The sequence below is a fragment of the Planococcus citri genome, chromosome 4, assembly GCF_950023065.1.
Source record: "Planococcus citri chromosome 4, ihPlaCitr1.1, whole genome shotgun sequence".
NCBI classification, from domain to species: domain Eukaryota; kingdom Metazoa; phylum Arthropoda; class Insecta; order Hemiptera; family Pseudococcidae; genus Planococcus; species Planococcus citri.
The window spans coordinates 60,891,021-60,908,038 of NC_088680.1; the positions used below are offsets into that span (position 1 = coordinate 60,891,021).

At 32.7% G+C, this 17,018-nt stretch overlaps 1 protein-coding gene across 1 annotated transcript in view; it reads left to right on the forward strand.

Annotated features, from left to right (window-relative positions):
- The window catches only part of LOC135843923 (uncharacterized), a 222,304-nt gene that overhangs the window by 194,028 nt on the left and 11,258 nt on the right, over positions 1 to 17,018 (forward strand). The gene's annotated exons all lie outside the window — the stretch shown is intronic.

Below are 17,018 nucleotides of genomic sequence, written 5' to 3' on the forward strand. Positions count from 1 at the left end.
TATCAGACAAAAAAAAATACCAGCTACGAAATTATTCCACGAAGAAGGGGGTGGTTCGAAGTTCATGTCAATGTGACGTATTGTCAAAAGTTCATGCATTTTTTAGAATTATAAGTTTTGCTTTAAAACTCGAACCAATATCTACGATCTCTATCTATCTATCTATCTATCTATAGGTACGAGTAAGTAGAAGTAGGTACCTACGAAGAATGTAGGTGGAAAAAAACAGCCTACTATTTTTCTATGCGAAGTAAAACAAAATTGGAAGAAGTTGAGATTTGAGGGGGCAAGTAGGTAATCCAGAATGAACCGATTTGTTCAACACACGATGAAACCATTTCAAATATAGGTAGGTTGCTCTCTGAGCCCAGAGTGGTGGGGATAGGGTGCTAAATACTTCAACAATGGGAGAAAATCTCGATAAAACGAGTCCTCACAAATGAAAAAAGTTTGGGTTTCGAGGGTGGAACGTAAAACATAATTTACCTCTGGACGCCATTGCAGAAAAATTATTTCTAAAGCTTTCTAAAAAAAATAGCTGATGCAATGAAAAGATCGATTTGTCAGTTTGATTTGTGAGGAAACATTTTCAACCATCCGGCTCAAACTCGAAAACAATTTTAACAGCACAAATACAGCCACCCCCCCCCCCACCGGCCCACCCCCAAGAAAAATTGATTTAAATCTGAAATAAAATTCAAATAGGTACTTAGTTAGATTTTTATAATCGAGATGTTCATCTCTTAAATATTCTCAGTGGAAGGAAAATAAATGTCTTCAAGCCACATGAAACGAACTGCATCTCTGGTGCAATCTTGCAAACCGATTTGCAAAAATGCTTTCTCAATGTCTGACACTAAACAGACTTCTTGCAAACGAAACAAAAGCAACAAAGTGCACAAATAAGTCAACAAAACAGGACCGTGATGAAGACATTCACTGATATGTACTTTTTTTATGTAGTTTTATTTACCTCAGCGGATCCATCATAGATAATTTGAACTTTGGTAGTTGATTTTTCATCATTCACCACCGCATGATGAGGTAAATAATGAGTCACCGATTCTTGATCATTAGAAAGGTCATCAACCATTTCAATGATACCTACTTAAACTTTCTCGCTCCTTTATAAGCGAATCATGCTTCTTCAAAAAATCAGGTTTTTCATCAAACTGTTTTAATAGACTATTTAAATGACCAAAACAAAGTTTATAATTATCTGAGAGATCCTTGGGAGGATATGAAATCCATGGCCAAGTAATATTATACAGACCATTTTCAAATTGAACAGTATCATTAAAATGTTTCAAAGCATAATCATCGTCTGTTTCAATAGGATTTTCGATGATACCAATATTTTCAAGATTCCAAAATTTTTTAATAAAGTATCAGGAGACAAAGGAGAAGGAATCATTTTCAAAACATTTCAATTGCATGTTTGAAGGAATAACGCGAGTTAGAAAACTCATTGCAGGATTTGATTCGAATGATTCAACAATGGTAGTTAAAGTTAAGGTATCTGAAATCGAATTAGCAGAATACCCACCTTTCAAAGTATCCATCCTAACTTTGAATTGACCAAATACAGTCCAGGTTGAGTTACAATTTTCTCAGTCGAAATTAAATCATAGAAATGATCACCCCAAAAAAATCTTTTAAAAGAATTCTTACCCCCCGTCCACCCTCTTGAAGGATATTCATGAGCTTAAAAATTAACATAGAACATTTAACTATATACGTTTCTTTAAAAATTTAAATATAAAATTTACTGATATAAAGAGAGTGTGACCCCACCACCATTTAAAGCATTACATGAATATTTATTTTGATAATGTAATTCAGAAAAATAATGACTGCATAAATGATGAATTCAGTGTCAAAAAAATAAAACAATTTTTCCAATTTGATTGATAAAAATATACGATTCAAATTTGTTATGTGTAGAAAAATATACATTAATATTTTCTAATTAAAAAAAATTAAATTGAAAAAAAGTTGGACAAAAGCCCTTTTCCTATTTTTTGTACCTGTATACTGGATAGATTTTTTTTTTCATGAATTAAGTTATAATAAAGTGTTAAGGCTTTTGTCCGCCCTTTTTTTGTATGTTGACAATTAGTATATAAGGAAGATACTGTCTCATGCGAATTTGCCCTCATTAATGATGGACGCTGGAGACTGTTCCAAATGTGGCGGAGTCAACAGCCTCAAATCTCAACTCCAAACTTCAGGAGTTGAGAGAAGAGAATATTTTTGCAGAAAATGATATATGTGACGCGGCACAACAAAATCGACCTTCGAACTGAAAACAAGTTTTTGAGTTATGGGGGGTTAAAGTTTTCAGTCCAGTTCTGCTCGTTTAGCGGAAGCGCTTGCGTTCTAATCACGTTCTCCGGATAAACTGAGCTAAACATAGTCTTGGATAACGTTTCTTGCCTGTTTTGTGTGAATATCACTGGGTAAAATGGTTATTTACATTAATACAGAGGGCTCAGTCATGATTGCGCTCATTTTTTCAATTTTTTTTTTATTTTTTCATTATTTTCAATTTTGAAATCGATCTGGAGGCGAAACAAAACGTTCTACGAGAAAAATAAATCGAGCAAAGTTGTAGAGAATTAAATTTCCAAAAACCTAGAAGAGGTTTATTTTTCTCCAAAATGCATAGTTTTTCCGTTTTTCTCAAAAAACAGAAATTTTATGGTAATCATCATGAGGTTTTTGTTTTTTGAGAAAAACGGAAAAACTATGCATTTTGGAGAAAAATAAACCTCTTATAGGTTTTTGGAAATTTAATTCTCTACAACTTTGCTTGACATATTTTTCTTGTAGAACGCTTTGTTTCGCCTCCAGGTCGATTTAAAAGTTGAAATAATGAAACAATTTTAAAAAAATCAAAAAAATGAGCACACTTCTGACTGGATTACCATGTATATGGAGCTATGCAAATCATAGGGACTTCTGGGTGGTTTTAAACGATTTTTGAATGTCCGAGGACCAAAAATCCGTCAAAAAGTGAAAAATAATTTTTTCAGTCCGAAGGTCGATTTTGTTGTGCCGCGTCACATATAGTGAGAGTGGGAAATACTGAGATACCTAGGGAGATATTATCATTTGAGTTGGTTAAGGGGTGAAGTCAAGAATTGAAGGGTTCCTTTCCAAGTCGACCTAAGTCCATTTTTATCATTTTTGAGTTAGCAGCGCCATCTGCTGGTACAGGTCGGTTAACACCTTTATCACCTTGTCCCAACACCTGGCGTTACTTTTTTCGCTCAGGAGCGCTGTTTTGCCGGCTCGAAAAAACAGCTGATTATTCCAAAGTGGCCTAAATCCATTTTTTACGAGTATTTGTATACAAGATTTTTTTTACTCATTTTTTTTTTTTTTCAGAATAGACGAAATTTGAAGGTGCTTCAAATGAAATTGTTTCAGAAATGTATTAAATTAATGATTCGTGAATTTTTTTTTAAAAAACGCGTTTTTTCAGCTCTTTTTCGAAATTTTTAAAATCAGATAATTCCAAATGGGCCTAAGTCCACTTTTTCTGACTGTTTGACGCGCTCTGGAGCTGAAAATACGCAAAATTAAAAAAATACCAATACGGTACTTCAAAGCAGAAAGATCAAGCTTCACAACCATATAATCACATCATTTATTATTGAAGCGGAAGGGCGAGAAAAACACTTATTTGTGTTTTTCTCGAAACGAAAAAAATGGACTTAGGCCGACTTGGAAAGGAACCCTTCAATTATTCCCTAGAGAGTGAACAATTACTCGATCCTGGATAGCTTTGAGAGAAAAGAGCTTATGTAAAACCAATCCACCATATACACAAAAATCATACTAAAATACCAAGAAAGTACTCGAGATCGCAGAAATATTCTTAAAAGCAATTTATTAATATTTTAGCACAAAAAAATACACGTAAGGATTTAGGAATATGCCTCGATTGGCAATTTGTGCTGTCAGATTTTTAAATCTGACTGGGAATATGACTACTGAACGAATCTGACGACGAAACGGAACTAATGTGACTGGGGATATGACAACTGTTATTATTGGCGAATGGGTCCACGTTTGGGTTCCAAATAGTGCATATTTGAGCCAAAACCGATAATTTACCACATATGACCAGTCCCTTGCTCATAAAAAGTGGACTTTGAATATTTATTTACCATCAGGGGTGCTAACCTTAATTATTTTAATAACAATTACGGTTTCACTCCAATTTTTCCTTGAAATTTTTCGGTTTTCGGTTTGGTTTTGGTTTTGAAATTCAAAATTCCGGTTTTTGGTTTCAGTTTTGATCTTATATACAAAAATTTCAGTTTCAGTTTCGGTTTTCGGTTTTTTTCGGTTTTACATATTTTTTTTTAATTTCTTCAAAATTTCTCAATCTTAGAAAACAAACTGCAGTCATGTCATAATAAATTGATAATTCTAAAAAAAGTATAGGTATCTATATATTTTTCAAGAATACTAATTAGTAAATTTACCAATTTCCCTGGATTTTGAGTCTCAAAAATCAAAAATGTGAAAAAATCCCCAAAAAAAAATTGAAAAAACTGGAAAAACTCAAACTGAAAAATGAAAAAAACCGAAATAAATTAGGTATATTGGTTTAGGTTTCAGTTTCACTCACTCTGCTTCATTATTAATGTTATGGTTTTTTACGGTTTTTAAAAAACCTATGAAATTTCGGTTTTTGTTTTCAGTTAGGGTTTGAAAATGGCTAAAATTATGGTTCTTGTTTGGGTTTCGGTTACGGTTTTCGGTTTTTTTGCGGTTACGGTTAGCACCCCTGTTTACCATTTTAAAAAAATTTCACCAAAAAGTAGTCAGAAAAAACAAAACTGAGTGGTAATATGACTGGTGAGCTGACTGGTCTGAATTGTGTTCCACAGAGGAAGCAGCCATATTGTATTTCATTGCTTTCTGATTGGTTGTCATTTCTGAGGACGAAACGGAACTAATGTGACTGGGGTTATGACTGGGAAAATGACAGTCATATTTTTCAAATTTTTGCCAATTGGGATGTAACATAACAAGCATTATTTCATGTTCGATAAAGGACTCGACCTCTACTTGGCATCTCACATAAAATAGAGACTCGTAATATAATTAAGTTTAAGCTTAATTAACACTACTTGGCGATGCAGTTATGTATTATTTAATTAGACTAGGTGTGTTAAGTCCCTCGAAAATATTATTATCTAACTAATAAGTCTATTTCACAACTTACGACACTGCTTATTTTCTGCCTCTCCTGTGATCCACTCATACTAAGATCAGCGACAGAATTTGGTTATTTTATTCCATATTTCCCGATAGGTACCGGATCGGAGAAATACCCGTGAAATGGTTAATTTAAATGAACGTATTTAATTAATTCACATTATTAAACTAATTATCCACAGTGACAGTGGGCGAAAACAGTTGAGAGGGATGAAGGTTTTAAGGCCTTCATCATTGCCTATATGTCTATTTGTGACTAAGAACCAGCCATCGCGAATAGCTTATTCCAAGTGAGGTTTGTGGCTGGAGATCCGATGCTCGTACCCTCAAGTTTTCCCTCGATCTAAGAGCTACCGGACAAATAAATCATTTTCCCCTCTATGCGTAGTTCTCACGTTGCCATACTTCCAGTATACATAAATCTCATATACCTAAGCTAATGAATATTACGAGTAAATGTACGAAGGGATTAATTCAATCATTGCTAAGGCGATCAGGGCATATTTCCTCATATCAAAAATACATCTTATTATTTTAAAGGTACCCTATCATTTTATGATTTTAATTTTTTTTTTCGAATATTTCAGTGTAAGTTAATATTTATGTGACATTGCAAAAATGTCCCTACACTGGTGTGAGTGATGCTTGGTGACCATTTTGCTGGGTACATTTTATATCACCAGTACTTAAGTTACAGGACATCACAATGCAATATTACATATCTCCTCAGTGACATTGCAATGCTTACTGGGACTTTCCAATCCATCTAATGGCTTTAAAAAATGAAAAATGATTTAAAAATCAGTTTTACATTTATTTGCTAGTGGTGATGTACCTTAAGTTTTCAATCCATGCACTCCATAAAGCCATCATAAAGCTAACAGTAAGTAAATTTATACAAATCACTGGTTATTCGTGATTTTTAAATGTTTAAGTTAGAAACTTTGTACATATTTGAGCGCTCGTTATTATTTTTTTGATTTTCAACGACGCAACATCGTCTGTATTTATGTTCTGAGCGTATCAACGCCATTGGTATTTACGTTTGAGTTTTTTGAACTCTAAGTTGTTTATTTTTTTCCGAAAAATAAAAATCCAATTTTATTTGGAATGTTTTTATAATATTTTTGTTTTTGATTTTGACCATGTATTCAAGTAAGAGATATTCGAATTGTTCATTATATTTCATTCATTATTTAGAAATTTGTACCATCAAGTAACTCAATATTTAACTTTACTCAAGGTCTTTCCAAAATTTTAGATTCAGAATTACCAAAGCTTAAAATCGATAAAAATTGAGAATCATAAATTTTCAAATTCAGATACTTGACTAAATCAGAGGTAGGTCTCCTATCCAGTCGACTTATAAAATATAACATTAGTTGAGCTTTGGGTGCATGATCGACTGGTGTTGGGATGAGTGGGCAGTAGTTGAACTACTGTTTCCAGGGGGCGCCAGCTTATCGAAAAATATTATCCGGAGTTCTTTAGAAAAGCATTTATGGAGGCTCATCCCAGGTAGGTAACCTAAGATCTCTGAGAATCACTATCGAGTAAAGATCTTTCTTTGAAGTAGAAGTTTGAAACAGAACTTCAAACCAAAGCAGTCTGCATCAGTTTTTTTCATTTAGAGCCAGCATCAGTTCTGAAGGAGGTTCGGATGACGAAGTAGAAGGATCAATCAAACTAAAATCAATTTCTAATAATGAAGTTGACGATTCTTTATTAGCTGGAAACTTCTTCAGACACAAACTACGATGATGATTTTTCACCTTTTTACAATAAACGCATGGTTGAAACAACTATACACCCTTAATCTTGTTTTTTCGATCTAAAACAGTAGAATAATATGACTTCCATTCGTCGTTATAATGACTACCTTGACAATAAATACATTTCAGTTCAGTAGGTCTGATTTGAGAAAACTTCGATTGAGAATCAGAATTCATAAAGGTGCCAGTAGTAGAAGTAGGCTTTGGTTTATTGAAATGTTTGTTGCCTTTTTTATTAAAAGCACCATCAACTGTTTCAGTCTTTTCAAACGAAGAAATAAATGTACATATCTAAATTCAAACGAAGTTCAGAAGTTGTCAACGATTCTTGATCAACATTCCTCAAAACCTTGTTGATACGTAATATTTTCTGGTAGGTAATTTAGAATAGGTAGGTAGATCAACGATTGAATACTATTATGCTGGATATCTTCTTTGAAAACCTCCAAACAGATAAACATCTCAATTATAAAAATCCAACAAATTGAATTTTATTTCAGATTAGAATCATTTTTCTTACCACCTCCCCCCCCCCCCAAAAAACAAAAAAATCTTACTAACAGAGAACTTTTTGAACTCACTCTCCGATTCGCACAAAACAGAACTAGATTGGAAGAGCACGTTCTAAAATGCTTGTAACCGTAATTCAGACCTTCGAGATCATTTTTGGATTTTCAGAGAATTTTTGAAAATGTAATAAATTCAAAAAAGCTGTTTCAAAAGGTGATTTGTGAACTATTTCACAAAACTGATTTTTTTTTTCAGAAAATGAACCAATGTGAATAGTTCCTCTAAATAATTCACAATTACTAGTTTTAGGTCATTCTGGGGCTTCCAGGCATTTCTTAATTTCCTCCAGAAATTTCAAATCGCTCCAGAAGGGTTAAAAAGAAAAGTAACGCTGTAACTTTTATAGGTGCTATTGGGTACCCTCTCAACCATTTTTGTTACATACATTCTTTGAAAATTCGATTTTTTTCAATTTTTCTGGAATTTACCAACTGATAAAAATATACTCCTGAGATAGTGTAAATTAACATAGAATGTCCCTCTTTAGCACCTGTAAGTAATCATATTTTTTTATTGACCTCTTTCAATGTTGAAAAATGAAATTAATTTCACTTCAAAGTTCAAAAAATATTGACTTTAGCATATTTCTCGTCTAGCATCTTTACCTTTCTCTTGCTTAGGTCTGAGAAAAATTACTTCCCATATCTACTTTTATTTTCGATCAAAATCAAGATTATGTAGTATGAAACAAACGACCGACCTCCAAATTCTATTTTAAAAATTCAAACCTTTGAAAAGTCGAAAATTGTTTCAAAAATTCAAAATAGCCCATTTTGATATTAATTAAGGACGAAAAGTTTTAATTTGAGGTTTCTCAACAATTGACAGAAAATAATTCAAAAAATTGGTCATCTAAATGCACGAGGAATTTTTTATTGCGTGCACAACTTCTGTAGTTTTTTCGTTAAGTATGTGCTGCGACAGAAATTTTACAAATACCGGATTAAAGAAGGGTATGAGCTCATAAAATAAGTGATTCAACTCTTTACATCGGTTCTGAAACTAGAAGATGGCAAGTTCCTGTATAGTGTATGGTTAAAGACCAAGGTATACGATTTTTAGCTCCCTGTCTCTTCTCTGTTTCTTTAGATGACCTCGATTTTTTCAAACCAAATAGACCCAAGTGCATCAAAATAGAGCATTCTTGTATTCTCTTATTTCAATCATGTTTTTGAGCCTTCGTTTGTCTTGTTTGAAAGAGTATAATTCAAATTTTCTAAGCATAAATATTCAATATACAATTGTTTGAAGAGGGGGATTTCGCCCATAATCTAATCTAGTTTTAAATAATTTTTCTAGCAATAAGCCACCCATGAGACCACATCATACATCTCCAAATTGAATTTAAATCAAATTGACCAATTTTTGTATTTTTATACTAATATCACTGATTTTCCAAAGACGATTAAAATGTACATCGAAGTTGAACTTTCAATTAATTCAATATTCGATTTGCTTTTCGTCATTTTAAATACTGTGTGTATTGCATTATTTAATATGTGTATTTTATGTTTGTGATAATTTTAAACCAACAAAGAAACACAATTTTGGGGAATCATTGCTACTTGCTGCCTTCAGCGGCTGCCTAATTCGTCTTTCAGATCTTTCTTCTTCAGCTTGGGCTATATACTTTCGACTGAAATTCGAATCGACTTCAAGTGTGACGAACAACTTTCCTGTTGTTGTGCTAGTTTTCAAAGGTTATTTCTTACTTTACACACCATTAGGTACAAGGCCACTGCGTCGCTAGCCGGGTAAGTTTATGTACCCTGAGTTCGGCAGTGTCCTTATGAACTCTAATCGGTTGGAGGTTTTCTGATTTTGCCAACATGGTGTGGCTTCCCTTCAGCAACTTCGCTATGAAAATATGACAAATTTTATAATATCAGTTAGCATTTAAGAATAAGAAACTAGGTAAGCACAGTTTTTTGTATTTTTTTTTTTTTGAAAAGTGAGATTTTTTACTTCTCCACTTATGACAATTTTACGTAAAAATAAAGAGACTTATCAGCTGCGAAAAAGCTCAATACTTTTGGACAATTTTTGAGAAAAAAATCAGCTGAACGCGGTATAGCTTTTCCTTATCTTGCTACCTAGAGGCCCTCGCGTCGCTAGCCGGGTAGATTTATGTACCCTGAGTTCAGCAGGGGCCCAAGGTTAGACACACAAATTAGTCACATTTTATTCAATTCCGTCGACAAGTTAGAGTATTTTTCTTCAGTAATTGAAGTCGAAATTCGAGCAACTTCGTTCTTATTTCAACAGGAACCTTGGTAAAGACCTGAGGCAGGGCACGTATTGAACACTTGAGAGAGCTCAATCACAATCATTTTGAGTTTTTTCCAAAAAATCTCAATTTCGTTTTTTTCCTGCTCTTCTTAAGTATTTCAAATTGCGAAAATTGATCAATGAAATTTAAATTCACGTTGAGGTAGTGTTTTCAGGTACCTCTGGTGATATGTGCGTCACAAGGGAAATAATTTTACGCTGAATACGGCAACATTGCGATGAAAAGGGGGAGAGGTGGTCAAAACAATGAGTTATTATTTTTGTTTTTTCAGTTTTGGTTTCTTGCATCAGCACCATTCCGATGGTCTAAGCAAAAAATATCATCAATACGAGAAGTAGGAAGCTAAAAAAAATCTTCCAGAACATTTCTCAACCATGCGTAGGAACCAACTTTCGCCATCTTCAAGTTCGCAAAACCACCAAAATTAATGACAATTATAGGTACATTGAATTTTGTTCTCGTTTTCTTCTCAAAACACTAAAAAAATTGAGTAGTTACTACTTTTTTTTTTTTGGCTTTAATGCTCGTTTGTATGAAGTTTTAGAAACTCCGATTGTTCGTTTCCTTTTGACTAAAAACAATAAATTTCTCAAATGAGTGTGGAAGAATAAGAAGAAGAGGAGGGTAATCCTCGAAGACATTTTTTGTCAAAAGAGGCACCACTGAGACACAATGGGAAATTTTCATTTGAATCTTCATCTTGTTAAAATGACCATGTTTCCGGAATTTTTCAAATTGACTTTTGTAATCTCAAAAATCTTTAAAAATGTTCTGAATGTAATTCAAATTAGCTCGAGCGAAGCGAGTGGCAAGAGTTTTGAAACATTGATAATTCGAAGAGCAAAATAAAATCATTCTTGATGCGAGAAGTTGATTCACACCGTCAACATTTTCAAATTATGTACAACGATAGTTTTCGGAAAATTCTAATATTTTTGAAAATATGAGTACTTAAACGTCTTAAACTTGGCGTCAGAAGAAAAGCAAAATTATTTTTGATAAAAGATGCATCATGATAAATATTCGATTTTTTTGATATATTTTCTGTTGTCAGTAGTGAACTTTTTTCTGATAATTGAGAGTCAATTAGGAAAAAACGAATTTTCATTATTGTTGTACTTTAATAAGGACTTGGGACTAAACACTTGGAAGTGCAAATGGGAAACCAATGGCCATTTCGAAAGGGGTTCAAAGTATTCTCATCAGTGTACGATTATATGTATGTACTCCAAGTCAATCTCGATTCAGATCCATGTGTTTGTTTATTGTGTTTGGTAAGGTATCATTGTTAATTTTTTGACAATTTCTAGCAAGTAATTTTTTTATATGTATTATGTGTTCGTTGAATTTGATAACATTTTCTCAATATTCTACCAAATATTTTCTTTCTCATCACCTTCTCTTATTTGGCCTAATTCAATATGTAGTTTCTCTTTTGCACACCCTGTCTGGTGATTTTCTGATGCATTTCGTCATGTTGCATCACAAAATAAGCAGATATGTAAAACTCATTGAAATTGAAACCACATCGCGAATGTCAGCGAGTAGCAGTTTGAGATTTTCGACTTAGCCAAATAGAAAACTCATCAAAGTGGAATATAACCTGTCAATATTCGACACCTTATCTGGTGATTTTTCAGTGCATTTTTTCATGTTTTATTCCAAAACCACCAGATGAAATTTTTTAAAATGAAACCCACATCGCAAACCCTACTCTTTGACATTTTCTGCAAATCTGAACCTTATCAAAATGGTAATGTCATCAGTGTATAATAAAAACTGTCTATTTGCGGCTACTGGTTCCCTTTTTGCACACCCTATCTGGTGATATTTTGATCCAATTTTTCATGTTTCATCCAAAAACCACCAGATGAAACTTTTTGAAATGGAAAGACTCCTTTTAGGATTTTTTGAGAATTTACGCCTAATCCTAATAGAAAACTCATCTGTGTAGGATAAAAACTCTATTTTTGTGACCACAAGTTACCTTTTTGCACACGCTGCCTGGTGATTTTCCAATGCATTTTTTCATGTTTTATCTCAAAATGACCAGATAACGTTTTTTGAAATGAAACCCGCATCGCAAACCCTACTCTGAGCCTGATCAATACAGTTTTGTCTTCAGTATAGAATAAAAACTGTCTACTTGCGACAACAGGTTTCATTTTCCCACTACCTGTCTGATGATTTTCTGACGCACTTTTCCATGTTCTATCCCAAAACCAACGGATAAAATGTTTTGAAATGGAAACCATTGGACTCAGAAAAAAGCATCAGATTGAGTCAATTTTCAGGATTGTTTTGATTTGTCAATTAAAATTTCAATTTTTTTTTAGTGTTGGATATGCGATGCGATTTTTCAACTTCATGAAAAAAGCTCTCTCGGTGACATAAATTCTTATTTCTAATATACATTTTTCACCATACTGTGATTCCTGGTCCTTTGGATATTGGTGATTTTGGGAAATGCGGCTTGACCTTTTTTTCAATTTTTAATACTTTTTCCTTCCTTAAAATTTATTAGGTTCATATTTTCAATGTGTCTGTTGGTTTCTATTTTCAGTTTCTGTAACTTAATAATTTACACTGTTTTTTTCATTCCATCGCTCATTTCTCTAATCGAATATATGAGCAAAATTGTTTTTTCAAATTCCCTCTTTTGAGTTTGGAATTTTAAAGAATGACAACGACAACAATGATGAGTAAGTAACCTTTATTTTTTTTTTGGCTTTCAAGCTCGTTTGTACCCATGCAGTTTTATAAACTCTGATTCCCCAGAAGAGGAGGGTAATTATCGAAGACATTTTCTGTCAAAAGAGGCACCACTGAGACATTGAAAATTTTCATTTGAATTTTCATCTTGTTGAAATGGCCATGTTCCCGGAATTTTTTAAATTGACTTATATATTCTGAAAAATCTTTAAAAATGTTGAGAATGTAATTCAAATTAGCTCGAGCGAAGCGAGGGAAAACGTTTTGAAACATTGATAATTCGAAGAGCAAAATAACCTCATTCAAATTCTGTACCACAATAGCTCTCAAAAAATTCTAATATTTTTGAAGCATTGAGTAAACTTGGCCTCAGAAGAAAAACAAAATTATTTTTGATGAAGATGCAATGTGATAAATATGGAAAAATCATTGATTTTTTTTTTTAAATTTGCTCGAAATGAACCAAAAAATTAGCTTTTCAACAAGAAAATTAAAGTAACCAATAGTAAACATTCGATGGGTGTGTAAAAAAAGTAACCAAAGTAACTTTTGGCGAAAAAAGTACCTAAGCTACTTGAAAGGTAACCAAATACAATGGCTGCGTCATGCAATTTATGTACAATTAATTCGTTATTTCACCAGTTCATTTATACTGAACGAATTCGACTCTAGTCTAATAGCTTTTGATGATGGAAATGAAACTGTCGAAACTTTGTCACGTTACCTTATTGACACCTAATTTCATTTTTAAAACAAATAAATAATCATCTTGTCAATTTTTCAACAATTTCCAGCAAGTAATTTTTTTATGTTTTCGCTGAATTTGATAACACTTTTCTCACTATTCTATCAATTATTTTCTCTCTCGTCACTTCCTTTCATTTGGCCTAAGGTAAAGTGGGGTAATTCCGATGGCAAAATTCAAAATTTTAGCAATTTCTCATTTTTTGGATTTCCTGTACATTTTGGAGCAAAAATGATGAAACAACTTTATTCCTACGTCCTTCAGCTACACGTTGACTATATTGAAGAGTGATTTGTGAGGAGGCTTCATACATATAATTGAAAAAACATTTTGGAAGGTCGAGTGATCGGAATTACCCCATTTTTGGGGTAATTCCGATAATGAGTTTTATAAGGAAAGTAATTCTCCTGGGGTAATTCCGAGCCAGTAATGTTGAAATATACCATTTATTGCACACTTAGGTTTTTATTTCATGTAAATTGAATCATTAGAACAAAAATTGAAAATTTTTCACAAATATGCATTTTTGAGGCATAATTTTTGAAAACTAGACCAACTAGAGAAAAAAGCCCCCTTTTGAGGATTTTCGTTGATAATTTCGACCCCCCGAAACAATACTACACCAAAACTGAGAAAAAAACATTACAGGGCAATTTTGCTAGGGCTATCGGAATTACCCCGCAGCATGAAAAATGATCGACATGTTTAATAATTCAACACCACTAAACAAATAATTAAAAAAGCAAAATCAAAAGAGGTACTGACACTTAAACACGTATCCATCAAATTTCAACTTCTAAACAGAATTTTTCGACAAGTTTTGAACAGTAAAAACGAGTTTCAAAAATGCACTGTTTTTTGCAGCAAAGGTTTTGGGCATTCAGATTTTGAACACTGCACAGACTTGACAAAACGGAGCAGATGGACCATCTGATCATTAATGGGTGTAGGTTAGCCCTAAAATTACCTACTTTCTTCATCATTTGTGCCAAAATGTGTTTTGCAACAAAGCTAGGGCTTGCTATCGGAATTACCCCATATCGGAATTACCCCACTTTACCTTAATTCAATTCATGAAAAAAGACTACCTTTTGATCTACTTTTTCTAAATTAGATAAGTGCGTAAGAAATTCAACTTTGAAGATTGATTATTATAAAACTTTTCGCGCTGATCACCGAAAAAATTCCATCACGTCGAATTTTCCACATTCTCAGAGATGATGACGCTATTATCACTGAAAATTGAATTAATTTTTGGTAACTTTCGAGCGATTTATATATGATAATTTTACAGTTTTAATTATTCTTCGTTTGCTCAATTTTTTCACAATTATTTCATTTCGATATTCGATCCACTTTTCGTAATTTTGTACAATTTTTTCGTACTGATTTCGAAATATTTCTCAATTTTTCACAATGTTTCATTAATTTTTAACTTAAACAATTTTTATTACATTTCATTAAATTTTCAAGCAACTTGTGCAAAATTTCGCTCATTATGATAATTTTTTGCAATTTTGACAAATTATTATTGAATTTTGAAAATATTTAATCAATTTTTGGCAATTGCGTTCGATTTTGTGTAGGTAATTAAAGATGACTTTTTGCTGGCGTTGATGATATTGATGACCTTGTGGACGGACTTCTTGGATTGTGATCTACTTGGAACTCTTTCTCATGTCAATCCCTGTTCTTTGGCTTATTTGACATCAAAAAATTTCATGCATAATAAATGACTAAAAAAAAACCTTTAAAAAATCTCGAAAATTGAAAAAAATAAACAATGAAAAATTTTCATTTCATTTGAAATTTCAACTTACATTTTGAAGCTAATTTTTTATAAGTTGAAAACGCCTCGTATTGAACACTTGAGAGAGCTCAAACCCAAAAAATCGAATATTACAGAAGACTCCCCATTATCCGACAAAATTTCGTCCGCCCCTTCCCTACCGGGTTATACGACCTACTGAGGGCGGATACATACATATTTTCCATATTTTGGCTGTTTTTAGCGCATATTGCAGCATATTTAATATTTTACTCTTTTTACTCTTTTCAACGCATATTTTTCTCATTTCTGCTAATTTTTTCAAATTTTTTCTGAAAAATCATGTTTTTTTCGCTTTTTAGCTGCAATTTTTTTCTTTAATTTCACCTAAGCGAAAATAATTTCCCTGAAAATGTTATTTCGGGATTATCCGCTATTTTCGTTATCTGCCAGACCTTCAGCCCCAATTAGGACGGATAATCAAAAAAATCCAATAGGTAATTGAAATCATCTCATTTCTAACGCTAAAAAATTGAGTAGGTAACCATTTTTTTTTTGCTTTTATGCTCGTTTGTATGCAGTTTCATAATCTCTGATTCCCCGATTCCTTTTGACGAGAAACAATAAATTTCTCAAATGAAAATGGAAGAAGAGGAGGGTAACCCTCAAAATCATTTTCTGTGGAAAGAGGCACCACTGAGACCCAATGAAAAATTTTCATTTGAATTTTCAACCTTGTTGAAATGGCCATGTTTCCGGAATTTCTCTAAATTGACTTTGATAATCTCAAAAATCTTTGAAAATTTCCAGAATGTAATTCAAATTAGCTCGAGCGAAGCGAGGGCAGAAATTTTGAAACATTGATAATTCGAAGAGCAAAACAACCTCATTCTTTATGCGAAAAGTTTATTTATTTTTCACGCCGTCAAAATTTTCAAATTCTGTACAACAATAGTTCTCAGAAAATTCCAATATTTTTTGATAACATGAGTGAATTTGACCTCAGAAGAAAACCCCAATAGTAGGTAAACTTGTGATGGAAAAAGGTAACCAAAGTATCCCTAACTTTCGGCGAAAAAAGTACTACACGTACTTCAAAAGTAACCAGGTACGATGCCTGCGTCATGCAATTTACAATTTATCTTTTATTTCACCTGCAGTTCATTTGACTGGGCGATTTTTCCCCTTGAGCGAATCGTTTGCGAACGTCTCACTGACAAATTCAAGCGATATATTAAAACATGTTGAAGAGGTCAGGTTCCAGCAAGTAATTTTTTTATCATGTTTTCGCTGAATTTCATTACACTCTTCTCGATATTCTACCAATTATTTCCTCTCTCGATCACCCCCTCTTATTTGGTCTAATTCAATTCATGAAAAAAAATGACTTTTTGATCTATTTTTTCAAAATTACGAAAAACGTGTAAGAAATTCAACTTTGATTGTTGATTTTTATACAATTTTTCGCGCTGATCACTGAAAAATTGATGAAAAAATTCCATCACGTTGAATTTTTCGCGTTCTTGGAGTTGATGACATTGACACTATTATCACTGGAAATGTAGTAATTTTTGGTAACTTTCGAGTGATTTCTAGGATAATTTCACAGTTTTAATTATTCACCGTGGGCTTGATTTTTTCACGACTTAATATTTTCATTTAGGTAAATATTTGATCTATTTTCCGTATTTTTGCACAATTTTTTTCATGAGTGATTTCGAAATTTAGCTCAATGGGACACAATGTTTCATCAATTTTTAGCCAATTTAGAAATTCTTACGCTAAAATTGGAAAAAAATATTAAAAATGAAAATTTTCATTCCATTCAAAATTTTAGCTCATATTTTGAAGCTAATTTTTTATAAGTTGAACACGTCTCATATCATTTAAGATTTTAGCTCACATTTGATGCTATTCCATTCATCC